At 38.5% G+C, this 24,112-nt stretch overlaps 1 non-coding gene across 1 annotated transcript; it reads right to left on the reverse strand.

Annotated features, from left to right (window-relative positions):
* Positions 1-2,817: 2,817 nt before the first annotated feature.
* LOC130956616 (small nucleolar RNA R71) lies at positions 2,818-2,921 on the reverse strand. The gene has a single exon (XR_009077176.1). It is a non-coding gene; the product is annotated as a small nucleolar RNA R71 (small nucleolar RNA).
* Between the last annotated feature and the right edge of the window lie 21,191 nt (positions 2,922-24,112).

Consider the following 24,112-nt stretch of genomic DNA (forward strand, 5'->3'; position numbering starts at 1 on the left):
TTGTCTGTGGTATTCTGAGTAGGATTCAGGGATTGAATGAATGTGACGAGCTTCAAACTCGTGATTGTTGGGCGTGATGATAAACGCAAAAGAATCAACGGATTCTATTCTGACATGATCAAGAATCGACAGATGATTAGCCGTGCTTGACAGAGCATTTGGACTATTTTCGCTGAGATGATGGGATGTAGCCATTGACAACGGCGATGCCCTACATACAGCTTACCATGGAAAGGAGTAAGAATGATTGAAGGAAGGCAGTAGGAAAGCAGAGATCCAACTGGGACAAAGCATCTCCATACACTTATCTGAAATTCTCACCAATGATTTACATAAGTATTTCTATATTTATTTTCTATTTATTTATTATTATTATTCAAAAACTCCATAACCATTTATTATCCACCTAACTGAGATTTACAAGTTGACCATAGCTTGCTTCATACCAACTCACGTAAGGTTTATTACTTGGACGACCCAGTGCACTTGCTAGTTAGTTGTGCAAAGTTGTGAAGAAAGTGTTGAGTTAGTAGTGCGCACACCAAGTTGAATGCCATTATTAGAGATCACAATTTCATGCACCAAGTTTTTGGCACCATTGCTGGGAATTATTTGAGTTTGAACAACTGACAGTTCATCTTGTTGCTCAGATGAGGTAATTTTCTTTTTGTTTTATTTTCAAAAAAAAATTTCAAAAATCTTTCAAAAATTTATCACCTGTTTTAGAAAATTTTCAGAGTTTTTAAGAATAAATTATAGAGTTTCATGTAACATGTTGAAGCCTGGTTGGCTGTAAAGCCATGTCTAATTCCTGGACCGGAGTTTTTGACTAACATTACATGATTCCTGGAATTCTGATTGAGGACTTTGGATTCATTACTTCGTTTTTCCAAAATATGTTTTCGAACAATTTATTACAAAAATCCAAAAAAATTAATAAAATCATAAAAATAAAAAATATTTTGTGTTTCTTGTTTGAGTCTAGTGTCAATTTTTAAGTTTGGTGTCAATTGCATGTTTTAAAAAATTTATGCATTTTTCAAAAATTCATGCATGGTGTTCTTCATGATCTTCAAGTTGTTCTTGGTAAGTCTTCTTGTTTGATCTTGATGTTTTCTTGTTTTGTATCTTTTGTTATTTTTCATGTGCATTTTTTTGCATTCATAGTGTCTAAGCATTAAAGATTTCTAAGTTTGGTGTCTTGCATGTTTTCTTTGCATCAAAAATTTTTCAAAAGTATGTTCTTGATGTTCATCATGATCTTCAAAGTGTTCTTGGTGTTCATCTTGACATTCATAGTGTTCTTGCATGCATCATTGGTTTTGATCCAAAAATTTTCATGTTTTGGGTCATTTTTATGGTTTTCCCTCTCATCATTAAAGATTCAAAAATAACAAATATCTTTTCCTTATTTCTCTCAAAATTTCAAAAATTTGAGTTGACTTAGTCAAATTTTTTTTAAAACTTAGCTATTTCTTATAAGTCAAGTCAAATTTTCAATTTTAAAAATCTTATCTTTTCAAAACTTTTTCAAAAATAAAATCTTTTTCACTTTTCTTACTATTTTTTGAAAATTTTTAATTTAAATTTTAAAATCCTTTTCTTATCTTTAATTCATGATTTTCAAAAGCTTTACTAACAATTAATGTGATTGATTCAAAAATTTGAAGTTTGTTACTTTCTTGTTAAGAAAGGTTCAATCTTTAAATTCTAGAATCATATCTTATAGTTTCTTGTTAGTCAAGTAATCAAATTTTAATATTAAAAATCAAATCTTTTTCAAAATATCTTTTCCATCATATCTTTTTATCTTTTTCAAAAATTTGATTTCAAAATATCCTTTTTAACTTCTTATCTTTTCAAAATTGATTTACAAATCTTTTTCAACTAATTAATTGACTTTTTGTTTGTTTCTTATCTTTTTCAAAACCACCTAACTACTTTTCCCTCTCTAATTTTCGAAAATCATCTCTTCCTTTTTCAATATTCTTTAAATTAATTAATTGTTTCAAATTTTAATTTTAATTTTATTTCTTCTCTTAATTTTCGAAAATCACTAACCCTTTTTCAAAATTAATTTTCGAATTCTCTCCCCCTCATTTTCTTCTATTTATTTATTTATTTACTAACACTTCTCTTCATCTCAAGAATCTAAACCTATCATCACCCTTGTGTTTGGATTCTTACTTTTTCCTTCTTCTATTCCTTTCTTCTTTTACTAACATAAAGGAATCTCTCTACTGTGGCAAAGAGGATCCCTATTATTATTTTATGTTCCCTTTTTTTTCATATGAGCAGAAGCAAGGACAAGAATATTCTTGTTGAAGCAGATCCTGAACCTGAAAGGACTCTGAAGAGGAAACTAAGAGAAGCTAAATTACAACAATCCAGAGACAACCTTACAGAAATTTTCAAAAAAGAAGAGGAGATGGTAGCCGAAAATAATAATGCAAGGAGGATGCTTGGTGACTATACTACACATCCAAATTTGATGGAAGAAGCATCTCAATCCCTGCCATTGGAGCAACCAATTTTGAGCTGAAACCTCAACTAGTTGCTCTATTGCAACAGAACTGCAAGTTCCATGGACTTCCATAAGAAGATCCTTACCAATTTTTAACTGAGTTCTTGCAGATCTGCGAGAATGTTAAGACTAATGGAGTAGATCTTGAAGTCTACAGGCTCATGCTTTTCCCCTTTGCTGTAAGAGACAGAGCTAGAATATGGTTGGATTCACAACCTAAAGATAGCCTGGACTCCTGGTATAAGCTGGTCGCGGCCTTCTTGGCATAGTTCTTTCCTCCTCAAAAACTGAGCAAGCTTAGAGTGGATGTTTAGACCTTCAAACAAAAAGTTGGTGAATCCCTCTATGAAGCTTGGGAAAGATACAAGCAGATGACCAAAAGGTGTCCTTCTGACATGTTTTCAGAGTGGACCATTTTGGATATATTCTATTATGGTCTATCTGAATTCTCTAAGATGTCACTGGACCATTCTGCAGGTGGATCCATTCACCTAAAGAAAAAGCCTGCAGAAGCTCAAGAACTCATTGACATGGTTGCAAATAACCAATTCATGTATACTTATGAGAGGAATTCTGTGAGTAATGGGACGCCTCAAAGGAAGGGAGTTCTTGAAATTGATGCTCTGAATGCCATATTGGCTCAGAACAAAATGTTGACTCAGCTAGTCAACATGATTTCTCAAAGTCTGAATGGATGGCAAAATGCATCCAACAGTACTAAAGAGGCATCTTCTAATTGGGACTAAGTTTCATTGATATTGTGAGATTAATTGTATGTTCTCTTCTTTTTATCCTATTTGATTTTCAGTTGCTTGGGGACAAGCAACAATTTAAGTTTGGTGTTGTGATGAGCGGATAATTTATACGTTTTTTGGCATTGCTTTTACATAGTTTTTAGTATTATTTAGTTAGTTTTTAGTATATTTTTATTAGTTTTTAAGCAAAATTCACATTTCTGTACTTTACTATGAGTTTGTGTATTTTTTTGTGATTTCAGGTATTTTCTTGCTGAAATTGAGGGACCTGAGCAAAAATTTGATTTAGAGGCTGACAAAGGACTGCTGATGCTGTTGGATTTTGACCTCCCTGCACTTGAAATGAAATTTTTCGAGCTACAAGAGTCCAAATGGCACGCTCTCAATGACGTTGGAACATAGGCATCCATGGCTTTCCAGAAATATATAATAGTCCATACTTTGCCTGAGTTTAGATGACGCAAACTGGCGTTTAACGTCAGCTTTCTTCCCTATTCTGGCGTTAAACGCCAGAAACAAGCTGCAAAGCAGAGTCAAATGCCAGAAACAAGTTACAAACTGGCGTTCAACTCCAAGGAAGACCTCTACACATGAAAGCTTCAATCCTCAGCCCAAGCACACATCAAGTGCGCCCGAAAGTGGATTTCTGCATTATTTACTCATTTTTGTACCCCTAGTAACTAGTCTAGTATAAATAGTACTTTTTACTATTGTATTTTCATTGGTATATCTATCTTTGGATTATCTTTTGATCCTTTGATCACGTTTTGGGGGCTGGCCTCACGGCCATGCCTGGACCATTATCACTTATATATTTTCAACGGTGGAGTTTCTACACACCATAGATTAGGGGTGTGGAGCTCTGCTGTTCCTCGAGTATTAATGTAATTACTATTGGTTTCTATTCAATTCATGCTTATTCTTATTCTAAGATATTCATCCGTACTTCAACCTGATGAATGTGATGATCCGTGACACTCATCATCAATCTCACTTATGAACGCGTGCCTGACAAACACTTCCGTTCTACCTGCGAAAGCTAGAGTGTGTATCTCTTGGATTCCTGGTCCACGACGCATGGTTGCCTCTCCTGACAATAGAGCCTTCCATTCCGTGAGATCAGAGTCTTCGTGGTATAAGCTAGAATCTATTGGCAGCATTCTTGAGATCCGAAAAGTCTAAACCTTGTCTGTGGTATTCTGAGTAGGATCTGGGATGGAATGACTGTGACGAGTTTCAAACTCGCGACTGTAGGGCATGGTGACAGACGCAAAAGGATAGTAAATCCTATTCCTACATGATCGAGAACCAACAGTTGATTAGCCATGCGGGAAACCATAGAGGACCTTTTTCACTGAGAGGATTGGAAGTAGCCATTAACAACGGTGACGCCCTACATACAGCTTGCCATGGAAAAGAGTATGAAGGATTGGATGAAGGCAATAGGAAAGCAGAGATTCAAGAAGAATAAAGCATCTCTATACACTTGTCCCACCAATAATTTACATAAGTATCTCTATCTTTATTTTCTGTTTATTTATCTTTTAATTATCAAAACTCTATAACCATTTGAATCCGCCTAACTGAGATATACAAGGTGACCATAGCTTGCTTCAAATTGACAATCTCCGTGGGATCGACCCTTACTCACGTAAGGTTTATTACTTGGATGACCCAGTGCACTTGCTGGTTAGTTGTGCGAAGTTGTGAAAAAGAGTGATATTACAATTGTGCGTACCAAGTTGTTGGCGCCATTGAGATCACAATTTCGTGTACCAGTGATCCAAAGCAACAGATAATATTATTTCGAACAAAGGAGACAATAGTGTTAGCATCAACAGTACGGGTAGGAATTGCTTCCACCCTTTTAGAAACATAATCTACAGCTAATAGTACATATAAGAAACCATGAGAGTTTAAAAATAGACCCATGAAGTCAATGCCCCACACATCAAAAATTTCACAGAACAACATAGGTTGTTGGGGCATCTCATCCCTCTTAGATATATTCCCAAATGTCTGGCATGGGAGCAAGATTCACAGAAAGTAGTGGCATCCTTAAATAGTGTGGGCCACCAGAATCCACAGTCCAGAAATTTTCTAGTTGTCCTTTGAGGTCCAAAATGTCCACCACTATCAGAAGAGTGCCAGGCCTCTAAAATTGACTGGAATTTTGATTAGGGCACACACCTTCTAATTATCTGGTCTGCACCACATCTCTATAAATATGGGTCATCCCATATATAATATTTGGACTCGCTTTTAAGCTTGTCCCTTTTGATGTTTAGTAAAATCAGGAGGGAAGGTGTCACTGACAAGATAATTAGCTATAGGTGTGTACCAAGGAACTATTGCAGATATTACGTGCAAGCTATCAAATGGAAAAGCATTATTGATAGGAGTGGGGTCATTCTTAATGTGCTCTAGGCGACTCAAGTGGTCTGCCACTAAATTCTGGGAACCACTCCTATCTTTGATTTCTAAATCAAATTCTTGCAGCAACAATATCCAACGTATGAGCCTTGGTTTGGACTCTTTCTTAGCTGATAAATATTTTAGAGCTGCATGACTGAGTATACTACCACCTTAGTACCAAGTAAGTAGGCTCGGAAGTTATCCAGAGCAAAAACAATAGCTATAAGCTCTTTTTCAGTGGTAGTATAATTAGACTGAGCAATATCTAAGGTCTTAGATGCATAGGCAATTATAAAAGGGTCCTTACCATCGCGCTGAGCCAGCGCCGCTCCTACTGCGTAGTTGGAGGCATCACATATTATCTCAAAGGGTTGACTCCAGTCAGGCCCTCTCATAATAGGGGCTTGGGTCAAGGCGATCTTCAGCTTATCAAATGCCTCCTTGCAGTCCGCACTCAGTTCGAACTCAACATCCTTCTGCAATAGTCGGGATAAAGGCAGGGCTACCTTACTGAAGTCCTTGATAAATCACTGGTAGAAACCTGCATGAGCAAGAAATAAACGGACTTCCCTCACAGAGGAGGGGTAAGGTAAAGCAGAAATAACGTCTACCTTTGCTGGATCAACTGAAATACCAGTATTAGAAACAACATGTCCTAGAACAATACCTTGTTGTACCATAAAATGACATTTTTAAAAATTTAATACAAGGTTTGAACTAACGCACCTGTCTAATACTCTATCTAGACTATCCAAGCAAAGGCTAAACGAATCACCATACACACTAAAGTCATCCATGAAAACTTCTATACAGTTCTCAAGAAGATCGGAAAAAATGCTCATCATGCATCTTTGGAATGTAGCTGGCGCATTACATAAGCCAAAAGGCATCCTCTTATATGCATACGTTCCGAAGGGACATGTAAAAGTAGTTTTCTCCTGATCTTCAGGAGCTATATGAATTTGAAAATAGCCAGTGTAACCATCTAGAAAATAGTAGTGTGATTTACCTGACAGATGATCAAGCATCTGATCGATGAAAGGCAGTGGGTAGTGATCCTTGTGGGTGGCCTGGTTGAGACGCCTATAATCAATGCACACCCTCCAAGTGTTCTGCACTCTAGTTGCAATGAGTTCTCCATGATCATTCTTCATTGTGGTTACTCCAGATTTCTTTGGTACCACCTAGACTAGGCTGACCCATTCACTATCCGAGATTGAGTATATGATGTCAGCTTCAAGCAGTCTGGTCACTTCTTTCTTGACAACCTCCAAAATGGTAGGATTCAGCCGCCTCTGAGGTTGATGGACAGGCCTTGTTCCTTTGATAAACCACTATTTTATGGTTTATATTGTGTTTAATTTTGTGGTTTTATCATGATCCTTACCCACTTATTCATTAATTTAGCATGCATTTATATTTCCTTCCTGAAATTATTACATGATTGAAAACTGCTTCCTAGTGACTTTTAATTATGCATTTTAATTCTCCTTTATTCCATTCGATGCCGTAATCTGTGTGTTAAGTGTTTCAGGCTTTATCCTTTGGTGGACGAAATTGTGATTCAACATCCTTAAGTTTGTATGGAATCTATCTTTTGAGCTTTAGTATGAATATACCCTTAGGACACTGTTTATTTTGAGATGAAGGCTTCTAAGGGGCAGCACCTGTGTGAGGTTTTCTTTATTGGAATTCACAACTCCGTTCAACTAACCAGCAAGTGTATTGGGTCGTCCAAGTAATAACCTTACGTGAGTAAGGGTCGAATCCACAGAGATTGTTGGTATGAAGCAAGCTATGGTCACCTTGCAAATCTCAGTTAGGCGGATTAAACATTTGTAATAGTGATAATTGGATTGTTTTAATAAAAAGGAATAATAAAAGGGATAGAAATACTTATGCAGATTCATTGGTAGGAATTTCAGATAAGCGGAATGGAGATGCTGTAGAGCTCTCGGACGCCTGCTATCCCATTGCTTCTACTCAATCCTTCTTACTCCTCTCCATGGCAAGCTTTGTATAGGGGTTCACTATCAGCTGTGGCTACTTTCATTCCTCTCGGGGAAATAACCTGTGCGGCTGTCACTCGCACAGCTAACCAGTCTGGAGGCATCACCCATGGTTGATAGCTACATCCCATCCTCGCAGTGAAAGCTAATGCACGCACTCTGTCACAGTACGGCCAATCACCGGTTGGTTCCCGCTCCTACTGGAATAGAATCCCTCTTTTGCGTTTGTCACTAACGCCCAGTAGGTTAAAGTTTGAAGCACGTCACAGCCATTCATGAACGGAATCCTACTCGGAATACCACAGACAAGGTGAGACTTTCCGGATTCCCAGGACCCTACTCGGAACACCACAGACAAGGTTGGACTTTCCGGATCCAGATGAATGCCGCCATCTATCTAGCTTATACCACGAAGATTCTGTTGGGGAATCTAAGAGATACACATTCAAGCTTGTGTTGCATGTAGAACGTAAGTGGTTGTCAGTCACGCGCGCTCATAAGTGAGAATGATGATGAGAGTTATTAGCTCATCACATTCATCATGTTCTTGGGTACGAATGAATATCTTAGAATAAGAATAAGATAGAGAATTGAATAAAAGAAAATAGAACTTCATTAATCTTTGAGGTACAGCAGAGCTCCACACCCTTAATCTATGGTGTGCAGAAACTCCACCGTTGAAAATACATAAGTAAAAGAAGGTTCAGGCATGGCCGAATGGCCAGCCCTCTCCACGATCAAGTGACCGAATGATTAGAGACTTAAAGTGGTCAAAAGATGGTCAAAAGATGTCTAATACAATAGATAGATGTCCTATATATACTAGACTAGCTACTAGGGTTTACATGAGTAAGTAATTGATGCATAAATCCACTTCCGGGGCCCACTTGGTGTGTGCTTGGGCTGAGCTTGATCTATCCACGAGCTGAGACTTCTCTTGGAGTTGAATTTCGAGTTATGATGTGCTTTGGGCGTTCAACTCCGGATTATGACGTTTTTCTGGCGTTTTACTCCAGACAGCAGCATGAACTTGGCGTTTAACGCCAAGTTACGTCATCAATCTTCGAATAAAGTGTGGACTATTATATATTGCTGGAAAGCCCTGGATGTCTACTTTCCAACGCCGTTGAGAGCGTGCCAATTGGAGGTCTGTAGCTCCAGAAAATCCATTTCGAGTGCAGGGAGGTCAGATTCCAACAGCATCAGCAGTCCTTTTGTCAGCCTTTTTCAGAGTTTTTGCTCAAATCCCTCAATTTCAGTCAGAATTTACCTGAAATCACAGAAAAACACACAAACTCATAGTAAAGTCCAGAAATGTGAATTTAACATAAAAACTAAGGAAAACATCCCTAAAAGTAGCTCAAACTTACTAAAAACTATATAAAAACAATGCCAAAAAGCGTATAAATTATCCGCTCATCACAACACCAAACTTAAATTGTTGCTTGTCCCCAAGCAACTGAAAATCAAATAGGATAAAAAGAAGAGAATATACTATAAAGTCCAAAATATCAATGAATATTAATTTAATTACATGAGCGGGACTTGTAGCTTTTTGCTTCCGAACAGTTTTGGCATCTCGCTTTTTCCTTTGAAGTTCAGAGTGATTGGCATCTTTAGGAACTTAGAATTTCAGATAGTGTTATTGAATTTCCTAGTTAAGCATGTTGATTCTTGAACACAGCTACTTTTGAGTCTTGGCCGTGGCCCTAAGCACTTTGTCTTCCAGTATTACCACCGGATACACAAATGCCACAGACACATAACTGGGTGAACCTTTTCAGATTGTGACTTAGCTTTGCTAAAGTCCCCAGTTAGTGGTGTCCAGAGCTCTTAAGCACACTCTTTTGCTTTGGATCACGACTTTAACCACTCAGTCTCAAGCTTTTCACTTGGACCTTCATGACACAAGCACATGGTTAGGGACAGCTTGGTTTAGCCGCTTAGGCCTGTATTTAATTTCCTTAGGCCCTCCTATCCATTGATGCTCAAAGCCTTGGATCCTTTTTACCCTTGCCTTTTGGTTTTAAGGGCTATTGGCTTTTTCTACTGCTCCTTCTCTCTTTTTTTTTTTTTTTCGCCATTTTTTTTCTTTTTTTTTTTCGCAAGCTTTCTTTTTCACTGCTTTTTCTTGCTTCAAGAATCAATTTCATGATTTTTCAGATCCTCAATAACATTTCTCTTTGTTCATCATTCTTTCAAGAGCCAACAATTTTAACATTCATAAACAACAAGATCCAAAGACATATGCACTGTTCAAGCATTCATTCAGAGAACAAAGAGTATTGTCACCACATCAATATAATTAAACTAAATTCAAGGATAAATTCAAAATTCATGTACTTCTTGTTCTTTTGAATTAAAACATTTTTCTTTTAAGAGAGGTGAAGGACTAATGGATTTTATTCATAGCTTTAAGGCATGGTTACACACTAATGATCATGAAATAGAGACACAAAAACATAGATAAACATAGTATTAAAAACCGAAAACAGAAAGAGATAAAGAACAAGGAATGAATCCACCTTAGTGGCGTCTTCTTCTTGAAGGACCAATGATGTTCTCAACTCTTCTATGTCCCTTCCTTGCCTTTGTTGCTCCTCCCTCATTGCTCTTTGATCTTCTCTTATTTCTTGGAGAATGATGGAGTGCTCATGATGTTCCACCCTTAGTTGTTCAACATTATGACTCAAATCCTCTAAGGAGGTGTTGAGTTGCTCCCAATAGTTGTTGGGAGGGAAGTGCATTCCTTGAGGCATTTGTTGATGATGCACTTCCTCATGTTCTTCTTGGAGGCCGTGAGGAGCTTCCCTTGTTTGCTCCATCCTTTTCTTGGTGATGGGCTTGTCTTCTTCAATGGAGACATCTCCATCTATGATAACTCCGGCTGAATAACATAGATGGCATATGAGGTGAGGGAAGGCTAGTCGTGCCATGTATGAAGGCTTGTCAGCTATTTTGTAGAGTTCATTGGATATGACTTCATGAACCTCTACCTCCTCTCCAATCATGATGCTGTGAATCATGATGGCCCGATCCACAGTAACTTCAGATCGGTTGCTTGTAGGAATGATGGACCTCTGGATAAATTCCAACCATCCTCTAGCTACAGGCTTGAGGTCCAGTCTTCTTAGTTGGACTGGATTACCTTTGGAGTCCATTCTCCATTGGGCGCCTTCCACACAAATGTCCCTAAGGACTTGGTCCAACCTTTGATCAAGGTTGACCCTTCTAGTGTAGGGGTGTTCATCACCTTGCATCATAGGCAAATGAAACGCCAACCTCACATTCTCCGGACTAAAATCCAAGTATTTCCCCCTAACCATGGTGATATAGTTTTTCGGACTTGGGTTCATACCTTGGTCATGGTTTTTAGTGATCCATGCATTGGCATAGAACTCTTGAACCATTAAAATTCCAACTTGTTGTATGGGGTTGGCTATGACTTCCCAACCTCTTCTTTGAATTTCAAGTCGGATTTCCGGATACTCATTCTTCTTGAGTTTGAAAGGGACCTCATGGATCACTTTCTTCTTTGCCACAACATCATAGAAGTGGTCTTGGTGGCTCTTGGAGATGAATCTCTCCTTCTCCCATGACTCGGAAGTGGAAGCTTTTTCCTTCCCTTTTCCTTTTCTTGAGGAGACTCCGGTCTTGGGTGCCATTGATGGTGAATGAAAAACAAAAAGCTTAGGCTTTTTTACCACACCAAACTTAAAAATTTGCTTGTCCCCAAGCAAAAAGAAAAGAAGAGTAGAAGAAGAAGAAGAAAATATGGTAGAGAGGGTTCGGCTATGTGGGAGAATGTGGGTTTGAGTTGTGTGGAAATGTAAAAGAAAAGAAGGGTATTTATAGGGAGAGGGGAGGGTATAGGTTCGGCCATATTGGGTGGGAAAGGGTGGGAAATTGAATTTGAAAGTAGTGGGGGTAGGTGGGGTGTATGGGGAAGAGGGGTTGATGTGAATGGTGAATGGGGAAGTTGGGAAGAGGAATTGAGGTGATTGGTGAAGGTTTTTGGGAAGTGTGACATTGAGAATGAGATTTGGATTAGGAGAGTGTGAATAGGATTAAAAGAAATATGGTAGGTGGGGATCCTGTGGGGTCTACAGATCCTAAGGTGAGGATCCTGTGGGGTCCACAGATCCTGAGGTGAAAACAAATACCATTCCTTCACCATATAGGCATGTAACATGCCTTGATGCATCATTCTGGCGTTCAAACGCCCATTGATGCTAGTTCTGGGCGTTAAACGCCCATGTTATGCATGTTTCTGGCATTGAACGCCAGTTTCATGCTTGTTTCTGGCGTTCAGCGCCAGATTGTCCTCTGTGTGCGCATCCTGGCGTTAAACGCCAGGTTGTTGCTTGTTTTGGGCGTTCAGCGCCAGAATGGTGCTCTGTTCTGGCGTTGAACGCCAGAAAGATGCTCCTTCTGGGCGTTGAACGCCAGCCCGTGCGTCCTCCAGGGTGAAAAATTTTTTTCTTCTGTTTTTGACTCTGTTTTTAATTTTTTTGATTTTTTCGTGACTCCTCATGATCATGTACCTAATAAAACACAAAAATAACAAAGAAACAAAATAAAATAAAATTAGATGAATAAAATTGGGTTGCCTCCCAACAAGCGCTTCTTTAATGTCAATAGCTTGACAGTGGCTCTCATGGAGCCACAAGGTGATCAGGTCAATTTAAGTGTGGTATTCCCAACACCAAACTTAGAGTTTGGATATGGGGTTTGAACACCAAACTTAGAGTTTGGTTGTGGCCTCACAACACCAAACTTAGAGTTTGACTGTGGAGGCTCTTCTTGACTCTGAACTGAGAGAAGCTCTTCATGCTTTCTCTCTTCTGTCACAGAGGGATGGCCATGTGCCTTAAACACAAGGTAGTCCCCATTCAATTGAAGGACTAACTCACCTCTGTTGACATCTATCACAGCTCCTGCTGTGGCTAGGAAAGGTCTTCCTAGGATGATGCATTCATCATCTTCCTTCCTAGTGTCTAGGATTATGAAATCAGTAGGGATGTAAAGGCCTTCAACCTTTACTAGCACGTCCTCTACCATTCCATAAGCTTGTCTTATGGACTTATCTGCCAATTGCAATGAGAACAAGGCAGGTTGTACCTCAATAATTCCCAGCTTCTCCATTACAGAGAGTGGCATAAGGTTTATTCCTGACCCCAGATCACATAGAGCTTTTTCAAAGCTCATGGTGCCTATGGTGCAAGGTATTAGGAACTTGCCAGGATCTTGTTTCTTTTGAGGTAGAGTTTTCTGAATCCAAGTATCTAGTTCACTAATGAGCAAGGGAGGTTCACTTTCCCAAGTCTCATTACCAAACAGCTTGGCATTCAGCTTCATGATAGCTCCTAAGTATTGAGCAACTTGTTCTCCAGTCACATCTTCATTCTCTTCAGAGGATGAATATTCTTCAGAGCTCATAAATGGCAGAAGGAGAATTAAAGGAATCTCTATGGTCTCTAGATGAGCCTCAGATTCCTCAGGATCCTTAATAGGAAACTCCTTCTTGCTTGAGGAACGTCCCAGGAGGTCTTCCTCACTGGGATTTTCGTCCTCTTCCTCCTTTGTGCATTCGGCCACTTTGATTAAATCAATGGCCTTGCACTCTCCTTTTGGATTTTCTTCTGTATTGCTTGGGAGAGTACTGGGAAGAGTGTCAATGACTTTCTTACTCAGCTGGCCCACTTGTGCCTCCAGATTTCTAATGGAGGATCTTGTTTCATTCATGAAACTAAAAGTGGCTTTTGACAGATCAGAGACTATATTTGCTAAATTAGAATTGTTTTGTTCAGAATTCTCTGTCTGTTGCTGAGAAGATGATGGATATGGCTTACTATTATTCAGCCTATTACGTCCACCATTGTTAAAACCTTGTTGAGGTTTTTGTTGATCCTTCCAGGAGAAATTAGGATGATTTCTCCATGATGAGTTATAGGTGTTTCCATAAGGTTCACCTAAGTAATTAACCTCTGCCATGGCAGGGTTCTCAGGATCATAAGCTTCTTCAGAAGCTGCCTCTCTAGTACTGTTGGATGCATGTTGCAATCCATTCAGATTTTGAGAGATCATGTTGACCTGTTGAGTCAACACTTTGTTCTGAGCCAATATGGCATTCAGAGCATCAATTTCAAGAACTCCTTTCTTCTGAGGTACCCCATTGTTCACGGAATTCCTCTCAGAAGTATACATGAACTGGTTGTTTGCAACCATGTCAATGAGTTCTTGAGCCTCTTCAGGCGTTTTCTTTAGGTGAATAGATCCACCTGCAGAATGGTCCAATGACATTTTCGAAAATTCAGAGAGACCATAATAGAATATATCTAATATGGTCCATTCTGAAAACATGTCAGATGGACATCTTTTAGTCAGCTGCTTGTATCTTTCCCAAGCTTCATAGAGGGATTCACCATCTTTTTGTTTGAAGGTTTGAACATCCACTCTCAGCTTGCTCAGCTTTTGAGGAGGAAAGAATTTGTCCAAGAATGCAGTGACAAGCTTATCCCATGAGTCCAGGCTATCCTTAGGTTGTGAATCCAACCATACTCTAGCTCTGTCTCTTACAGCAAAAGGGAAAAGCAAGAGTCTGTAGACTTCAGGATTAACTCCATTTGTCTTTACAGTGTCACAGATCTGCAAGAACTCAGTTAAAAACTGGTAAGGATCTTCAGATGGAAGTCCATAAAACTTGCAGTTTTGTTGCATTAAAGCAACTAGTTGAGGCTTAAGCTCAAAGTTATTGGCTCCAATGGCAGGAATGGAGATGCTTCTTCCATCAAATTTGGATGTTGGCTTAGTGAAGTCACCAAGCATTCTCCTTGCATTATTATTATTATTTTCTTCTGCCATCTCTTTCTCTTGTTCGAAAATTTCTGAAAGGTTGTTTCTCTTAAAGATGTTTTTGGATTGTTGTAATTTAGCTTCTCTTAATCTTCTCTTCAGAGTCCTTTCAGGTTCTGGATCAACTTCAACAAGAGTGCCTTTATCCCTGTTCCTGCTCATATGAAGGAGAAGGAAACAAGAATAGAAAGAGGAATCTTCTATGTCACAGTATAGAGATTCCTTTATGTTAGTAGAAGAAGAAAGGGGTAGAAGAATGAAGAATGGGTTCGGATTTATGGATGAAGAGAGGTGAAGAGAAGTGTTAGTAATTAAATAATTAAATAGAATAAGAAAAGAGAAAGGAAAATTCGAAAATAATTTTTGAAAAGGGGTTAGTGATTTTCGAAAATTAGAGATAAAATGTAATTAAAATTAAAACATGAAACAATTAATTAATTAAAAAGAATTTTTGAAAAAGAGAGAGATATTTTCGAAAATAGGAAAGAGAAAAGTAGTTAGGTGGTTTTGAAAAAGATAAGAAACAAACAAAAAGTTAGTTAGTTAATTGAAAAAGATTTGAAATTAAATTTGAAAAAGATAAGGAGATAAGAAATTAGATAAGATATTTTGAAATCAAATTTTGAAAAATATAAAATTTTTGAAAAAAAGATAGAATAAAAGTTAAAAAGATTTTTAAGAAAAAGATATTTTGAAAAAGATTTAATTTTTAAAATTACTTAACTAACAAGAAACTACAAGATAAGATTCTAGAACTTTAAAGATTGAACCTTTCTTAACAAGAAAGTAACAAACTTCAAATTTTTGAACCAATCACATTAATTGTTAGCTAATTTTCGAAAATTACATATAAAGATAAGAAAAAGATTTTGAAAATATTTTGAAAAAAATATTTTGAAATTTTCGAAAATAAATAAAAAAATAAAAATTTTGAGAAAGATATGATTTTGAAAAAGATTTTGAAAAGATAAGATTTTTTAAAATTGAAATTTTGACTTGACTTGTAAGAAACAACTAATTTTGAAAATTTTTGACCAAGTCAACCCAAAATTTCGAAAATTTAGAGGAAAATAAGGAAAAGATATTTTTGATTTTTAAATTTTTAATCATGAGAGAGAAAAACAACAAAAATATTAAATGCATGAAATTTTTAGATCAAAACAATGAATGCATGCAAGAATGCTATGAATGTCAAGATGAACACCAAGAACACTTTGAAGATCATGATGAACATCAAGAACACAATTTTGAAAAATTTTTGATGCAAAGAAAACATGCAAGACACCAAACTTAGAAATCTTTAATGCATGGAAAATATGAATGCAAAAATGCACATGAAAAACAACATAAGACACAAAACAAGAAATCATCAAGATCAAACAAGAGGACTTATCAAGAACAACTTGAAGATCATGAAGAACACTATGAATGCAAGGATTTTCGAAAAAATGCAAGAAAAATTTTAAAAGCATGCAATTGACACCAAACTTAAAAATTGACTCAAGATTCAAACAAGAAACATAAAATATTTTTGATTTTTATGATTTTCTAATTTTTTTGGATTTTTATTATTATTTTTCGAAAATAAAGTTTAAAAACACGAAAAATCAAAGAAAAATTTTGAAAAAGATTTTTGAAAAGAAAAGTACCTAATCTGAGCAACAAGATGAACCGTCAGTTGTCCATACTCGAACAATCCCCGGCAACGGCGCCAAAAACTTGGTGGACGAAATTGTGATTCAACATCCTTAAGTTTGTATGGAATCTATCTTTTGAGCTTTAGTATGAATATACCCTTAGGACACTGTTTATTTTGAGATGAAGGCTTCTAAGGGGCAGCACCTGTGTGAGGTTTTCTTTATTGGAATTCACAACTCCGTTCAACTAACCAGCAAGTGTACTGGGTCGTCCAAGTAATAACCTTACGTGAGTAAGGGTCGAATCCACAGAGATTGTTGGTATGAAGCAAGCTATGGTCACCTTGCAAATCTCAGTTAGGCGGATTAAACATTTGTAATAGTGATAATTGGATTGTTTTAATAAAAAGGAATAATAAAAGGGATAGAAATACTTATGCAGATTCATTGGTAGGAATTTCAGATAAGCGGAATGGAGATGCTGTAGAGCTCTCGGACGCCTGCTATCCCATTGCTTCTACTCAATCCTTCTTACTCCTCTCCATGGCAAGCTTTGTATAGGGGTTCACTATCAGCTGTGGCTACTTTCATTCCTCTCGGGGAAATAACCTGTGCGACTGTCACTCGCACAGCTAACCAGTCTGGAGGCATCACCCATGGTTGATAGCTACATCCCATCCTCGCAGTGAAAGCTAATGCACGCACTCTGTCACAGTACGGCCAATCACCGGTTGGTTCCCGCTCCTACTGGAATAGAATCCCTCTTTTGCGTTTGTCACTAACGCCCAGCAGGTTAAAGTTTGAAGCACGTCACAGTCATTCATGAACGGAATCCTACTCGGAATACCACAGACAAGGTGAGACTTTCCGGATTCCCAGGACCCTACTCGGAACACCACAGACAAGGTTGGACTTTCCGGATCCAGATGAATGCCGCCATCTATCTAGCTTATACCACGAAGATTCTGTTGGGGAATCTAAGAGATACACATTCAAGCTTGTGTTGCATGTAGAACGTAAGTGGTTGTCAGTCACGCGCGCTCATAAGTGAGAATGATGATGAGAGTTATTAGCTCATCACATTCATCATGTTCTTGGGTACGAATGAATATCTTGGAATAAGAATAAGATAGAGAATTGAATAAAAGAAAATAGAACTTCATTAATCTTTGAGGTACAGCAGAGCTCCACACCCTTAATCTATGGTGTGCAGAAACTCCACCGTTGAAAATACATAAGTAAAAGAAGGTTCAGGCATGGCCGAATGGCCAGCCCTCTCCACGATCAAGTGACCGAATGATTAGAGACTTAAAGTGGTCAAAAGATGGTCAAAAGATGTCTAATACAATAGATAGATGTCCTATATATACTAGACTAGCTACTAGGGTTTACATGAGTAAGTAATTGATGCATAAATCCACTTCCGGGGCCCACTTGGTGTGTGCTTGGGCTGAGCTTGATCTATCCACGAGCTGAGGCTTCTCTTGGAGTTGAATTTCGAGTTATGATGTGCTTTGGGCGTTCAACTCCGGATTATGACGTTTTTCTGGCGTTTTACTCCAGACAACAGCATGAACTTGGCGTTTAACGCCAAGTTACGTCATCAATCTTCGAATAAAGTGTGGACTATTATATATTGCTGGAAAGCCCTGGATGTCTACTTTCCAACGCCGTTGAGAGCGTGCCAATTGGAGGTCTGTAGCTCCAGAAAATCCATTTCGAGTGCAGGGAGGTCAGATTCCAACAGCATCAGCAGTCCTTTTGTCAGCCTTTTTCAGAGTTTTTGCTCAAATCCCTCAATTTCAGTCAGAATTTACCTGAAATCACAGAAAAACACACAAACTCATAGTAAAGTCCAGAAATGTTAATTTAACATAAAAACTAAGGAAAACATCCCTAAAAGTAGCTCAAACTTACTAAAAACTATATAAAAACAATGCCAAAAAGCGTATAAATTATCCGCTCATCATCCTTCCTCTAAAAATATGCGGTGCTCGCAGACTTGAGGGCTAATGCCTACTATATCTGCCAAGCTCCACCCAATGGCCTTCTTGTGTCTTCTCAACACACTGAGCAACTACTCCTCCTGCTGGAAAGTGAGTTCCCTTGCAACGATAACTGGGAGCTTCTGATTATCCACAAGGTAAGCATACTTGAGGTGGGGTGGACGGGACTTCAATTTTACTTTCTGCTTATGGTGAGGCACCTGATCATCTGGAGATATCTGTGGTGGCAAGGTATCTTCAGTAAGCTCAGGGGGCATCCCCACACTTGCACCTTGCTCCATGTGCGTCTCTTCTACTTCTTCTTGGTGGACTTCAGCCACAATCTCATCAACAATATCACACTGGAAGATGGAGTAATCTTCCGGTGGGTGCTTCATAGCTTCATCCAGGTTAAAGCTCACTATTCTGCCATCTATCTCCAAAGAGTAAGTTCCTGAGAAGGCATCTAATTTGATCCTTGAAGTCTTCAAAAATAGCCTTCCAAGCAGGATGGATGATGGTCTTCCTGAGTCATTAGGGACATCTCTAAGATGTAGAAGTCAATAGGGAATGTGAGTCATTTAATGCTCACCAGTACGTCTTAGCAATTCCAGCCACTGAGATAATGCTCTTATTTGCCAAAACAAAACATGTTGCCGACCTTTTTAAGGGAGGGAGCCTCAAAGCATCATATGCAGGCGATCAAGCACGATTACTTTGAGGTCTAGTTCCATCTGCTTTCTGGGCTTCCTAGCAAGGTGTGGAAACGGAATAGGAATGGCACCACCTGTAGCTTCTGCATCCCTTGATGCTCCCTTTTGTGGTTGAGCTGCTTCTTCTTCAACCACGTCTTGTACTGCATCCTCTTCCCTGGCATTTTCCACCTCCACAGTGCTTTCAACTGGAATGTCTTCGTTTGAGCTGGGCTCCTCATGACTCCTCTCTGGCAGTGTAGTCCCGGACCTCAAAGTAATGGCATTGATCCCTCCTTTAGGGTTGGGTAAGGGCTGAGATGGAAGTGCACTAGAGCTTGCAGGTTGATTGTTGGAGGTATTTAGTGATCCAATCTGTGAGACGAGAGCTTGTACAGTGATGACAAGTCATCTTATGCAAGCTTTTCAAGAATTTTTCACTTGTTTTATTAGGTTTTATGCACTTTCTTGCATAATAAGTACGTGACTCAGAGTGGATTTTCATGGTTACTTAGAATCAATCAACCATCATTTATTTGACACAAGATCATAGAGCTTAACCTAGAATTAGTTAATTTTATGAATGATTTAGAAACCTTGTGAATTTAGTGATACATTGAGTAGTTGTTTGGTCGCTTGTAGGTGAAGAAATGGTGAAGAAAAGAAAGAATCAGGAAAGCGTGCCTTACCAAAGCGTGGCCATGGCCGTAAAAGCGTAGCACTCAACCAAGGAACAAGGCCAGCGCTTAAGGAAGTAAAGGCATGTAGCACTCAAAGAGTGAGCGCAGCATTCAAAGAATGAACGCTAGTGAAAAGGGCCACAGACCAAGGCACTGGCGCTTGAATAAGTGAGCGCTACGTTCATTTGAATGAACATTTTCGCGCATTGGAAGGAAGGGGGAGCAAAGCGCTCAACAATAGCGCTCAAAGATCCTAACGGAGCGCTCATCTAACAAGGTCAGTGCTTAATTGAAGTGAGCGCTACGTTCTAATATTTGAACATTTTCGTGGCCTTCACCCGAATAATGGAGCGCGCATTGAAGCCAAGAGGGGAAGCCAAGGTTCGAAGAGGGAACTGGTGCACGAAATTGTGATACACAATGGCACCAACAACTTGTACGCACAATTGTAATCTCACTCTTTGTCACAACTTCGCACTACTAAGCAGCAAGTGCACTGGGTCGTCCAAGTAATACCTTACGTGAGTAAGGGTCGATCCCATGGAGATTGTCGGCTTGAAGCAAGCTATGGTCACCTTATAAATCTCAGTCAGGCAGATTCAAATGGGTTATGGAGTTTTGATAATTGAATGATAAATAAAACATGAAGTAAAGATAGAGATACTTATGTAATTCATTAGTGAGAATTTCAGATAAGTGCATAGAGATGCTTTGTTCCTGTTGAATCTCTGCTTTCCTACTGCCTTCATCCAATCCTTCATACTCCTTTCCATGGCAAGCTGTATGTTGGGTGGTGCACAAAATTGAAAATCATAATTCTTCACAACAACGCACAACTAACCAGCAAGTGCACTGGGTCGTCCAAGTAATACCTTACGTGAGTAAGGGTCGATCCCACGGAGATTGTTGGCTTGAAGCAAGTTATGGTTATCTTGTAACTCTTAGTCAGGATATCAATTATAATTATCAGTTGACTTGCAAATGAACAAAAGAGCATGAAATAAATACTTGTTATGCAGTGATGGAGAATATGTTGGAGTTTTGGAGATGCTTTATCTTCTGAATCTCTGCTTTCTTCCTGTCTTCGTCTTCACGCACGCAAGTTCCCTTCCATGGTAAGCTCTATGTTTGGTTGGTCACCGTTGTCAATGGCTACCATCCATCCTCTCAGTGAAAATGGTCCAGGTGCGCTGTCACCGCACGGCTAATCATCTGTCAGTTCTCACTCATGTTGGAATAGGATCCATCGATCCTTTTGCATCTATCACTACACCCAACCCTTGTGAGTTTGAAGCTCGTCACAGTCATCCAATCCCTGAATCCTACTTGGAATACCACAGACAAGGTTTAGACTTTCCGGATTCTCAAGAATGCTACCAATGGATTCTAACTTATACCACGAATACTCTGATTAAGAGATCTAAGAGATACTCATTCAATCTAAGGTAGAACGGGGTGGTTGTCAGGCACGCGTTCATAGATTGAGAATGATAATGAGTGTCACGGACCATCACATTCGTCATATTGAAGTGCGAATGAATATCTTGGATAGAAACAAGCGTGTTTGAATAGAAAACAGAAATAATTGCATTAATCTATCGAGACACAGCAGAGCTCCTCACCCCCAACAATGGAGTTTAGAGACTCATGCCGTCAAAAAGTACAAAGTTCAGATCTAAAAATGTCATGAGGTACAAAAATAAATCTCTAAAAGTTGTTTAAATACTAATCTAGTAACCTTGGTTTACAGAAAATGAGTAAACTGAGATAGATGGTGCAGAAATCCACTTCTTGGGCCCACTTGGTGTGTGCTGGGGCTGAGCTTTCAGCTTTACACATGCATAGGCTATTTCTGGAATTAAACGCCAACTTGCAACCTGTTTCTGGCGTTTAACGCCAGAATGGAACATGGAATTGGCGTCAAATGCCAGTTTACATCGTTTATATTCAAGAAAAGTATAGACTATTAATATTGATGGAAAGCCCTAGATGTCTACTTTCCAACGCAATTGAGAGCGCGCCAATTGGACTCTTGTAGCTCCAGAAAATTCATTCCGAGTGCAGGGAGGTCAGAATCCAACAGCATCAGCAGTCCTTTTTCAGCTTGAATCAGATTTTTGCTCAGATCCTTCAATTTCAGCCTGAAAATACCTGAAATCACAGAGAAATACACAAACTCATAGTAAAGTCCAAAAATATAAATTTTGCCTAAAAACTAATAAAAATATACTAAAAACTAACTAAAACATACTAAAAACTACATGAAATTATCCCAAAAAAGCGTATAAAATATCTGCTCATCACAATACCAAACTTAAGCTGTTGCTTGTCCCTAAGCAACTAGATAAATAAAATAGGATAAAGAGAAATCAAGAAGCAATAATATCTTAGAGTTTTAAGTGAAGCTCAGATTCTAATTAGATGAGCGGGACTAGTAGCTTTTTGCTTCCGAACAGTTTTGGCATCTCACTTTATCCTTTGAAATTCAGAATGATTGGCATCTATAGGAACTCAGAATTCAGATAATGTTATTGGTTCTTCTATTTCAGTATGTTGATTCTTAAACACAGTTACTTATGAGTCTTGGCTGTGACCCTAAGCATTTTGTTTTCCAGTATTACCACCAGATACATAAATGCCACAGACACATAACTGGGTGAACTTTTTCAGATTGTGACTCAGCTTTGCTAAAGTCCCCAGTTAGAGGTGTCCGGAGTTATTAGGCACACTCTTTTGCTTTGGATTACGACTTTAACCATTTAGTCTCAAGCTCTTCACCTGGACCTTCATGACACAAGCATATGGTTAGGGACAGCTTGATTTAGCCGCTTAGGCCAGAATTTTATTCCTTTAGGCCCTCCTTTCCATTAATGCTCAAAGCCTTGGATCCTTTTTGCCCTTGCCTTTTGGTTTAAGGGGCTATTAGCTTTTTTTGCTTGCTTTTTCTTTTTCTTTTGTTTTTTTTCTCAATCTTTGTTTTTCACTACTTTTTCTTGCTTCAAGAATCAATTTCATGATTTTTCAGATCATCAATAACATTTCTCTTGTTCATCATTCCTTCAAGAGCCAACAGATTTAACATTCATAAACTCCACTATCAAAATTATGCACTGTTCAGGCATTCATTCAAAAGATAAAATGTATTGCCACCACATATAAATAATTTAAATTTTTCTTATTAAAAACTCGAAAAAATATTGCCTCCTTATTCAAAAAATCTGCTATTTTATTCATGTTTGATGATGATGAGAAAAATAAATTATAGCTTAATTGGAGATAAAATTAAAATAAAGATACTAATTACTACTACTCATATATAACTTCTAAGGTAAATTCCTAATAAGAACAATTATCACAGAGTTAAGCCTAAGATTAGGACTCAACAACCTTTATTTTGGGAGGTGGATGCTCCTTTAGTCTGTGGGGTGCTTGGCCCTTCAAGAGATAGCTTCTGACGCTTTAGTTCCTTCAGTTGACGCCCTTGCTCTTCTTGTTCCCCAAGCAGTTTGCAAAGCATGCTATTTTGATTTTGCTGTTCTTCCTTTAGTTGGTCCATAGCTTCTTGTAACTTGGTAACAGATGCTTCAAGATGCTCCCAGTATTTAATTTGAGGAATTTCCGGGAGGAACTCCTGTGCTTTCCTCTTGATGGGGTCGTCCTGCACTTGTTGTCCTTCCATTGACTTTTTGGTGATTGGTTGCTCAACTGAGATATACTCATTTACTCCCATCTTTACCCTAGCATCTTTCCATAGCATAGAGATTAAGCTTGGATAAGCCAAGTTGGCATCTTTGGAGTTCTTGTTTGCAATTGTGTAAAGTTCACAAGAAATCAGCTGATGAACTTCCATTTCTTTTCCCAACATAATGCAATGGATCATTACTGCTCTTTTAATGGTGACTTCAGAGCAGTTGCTAATGGGCAGTATAGAATGCCCAATGAAGTCCAGCCAGCCTTTGGCAATTGGTTTGAGATCTCCTCTCTTGAGTTGGTTTGGGACACCCTTTGTGTTGGTTGTCCACTTGGTTCCAAGGAGGCATATGTCCTCTAGAATTTTGTCCAAGCTCTTATTTGTTCTCATCATTCTCCTATTAAAGGAGTCTGGGTCATCTTGCAGTTGAGGCAGCTTGAAGATCTCTCTTACCATCTTCCCTCTGACTAGAGTTCGAAAGTCATAGAAGGCAGTTCTAGCTATTCTCTGCCTGTCTGTTTGCCACAGATTAGAGTAGAATTCTTGAACCATGTTTCTTCCCACCTGTGTTTTAGGATTAGCTAGAATTTTTCAGCTCCTGTTTCGAATTTGCTCTTGGATCTCTGGATATTCGTCTTCTTTCAAATCGAATTTAACTTCCAGGATCACTGACCTTAGACCCATTATTTTGTAGTAATGGTCTGAATGTTTTTTGGTTAAGAACACCCCTTGATTCCAAAGTGGTTTTGGAATATTCTCTTTTTTTCCTCTTGGAGTGGTTTGTTTTCCCTTAGGAGCCATGATCTTAGTGGGTATTGGCTTAATGATCACGGATAAACACACCAGAGGTTTTCTTGTCCTCAAGCAAA

This window comes from Arachis stenosperma, chromosome 1, assembly GCF_014773155.1.
Source record: "Arachis stenosperma cultivar V10309 chromosome 1, arast.V10309.gnm1.PFL2, whole genome shotgun sequence".
In the NCBI taxonomy this organism is placed as follows: Eukaryota; Viridiplantae; Streptophyta; class Magnoliopsida; order Fabales; family Fabaceae; genus Arachis; species Arachis stenosperma.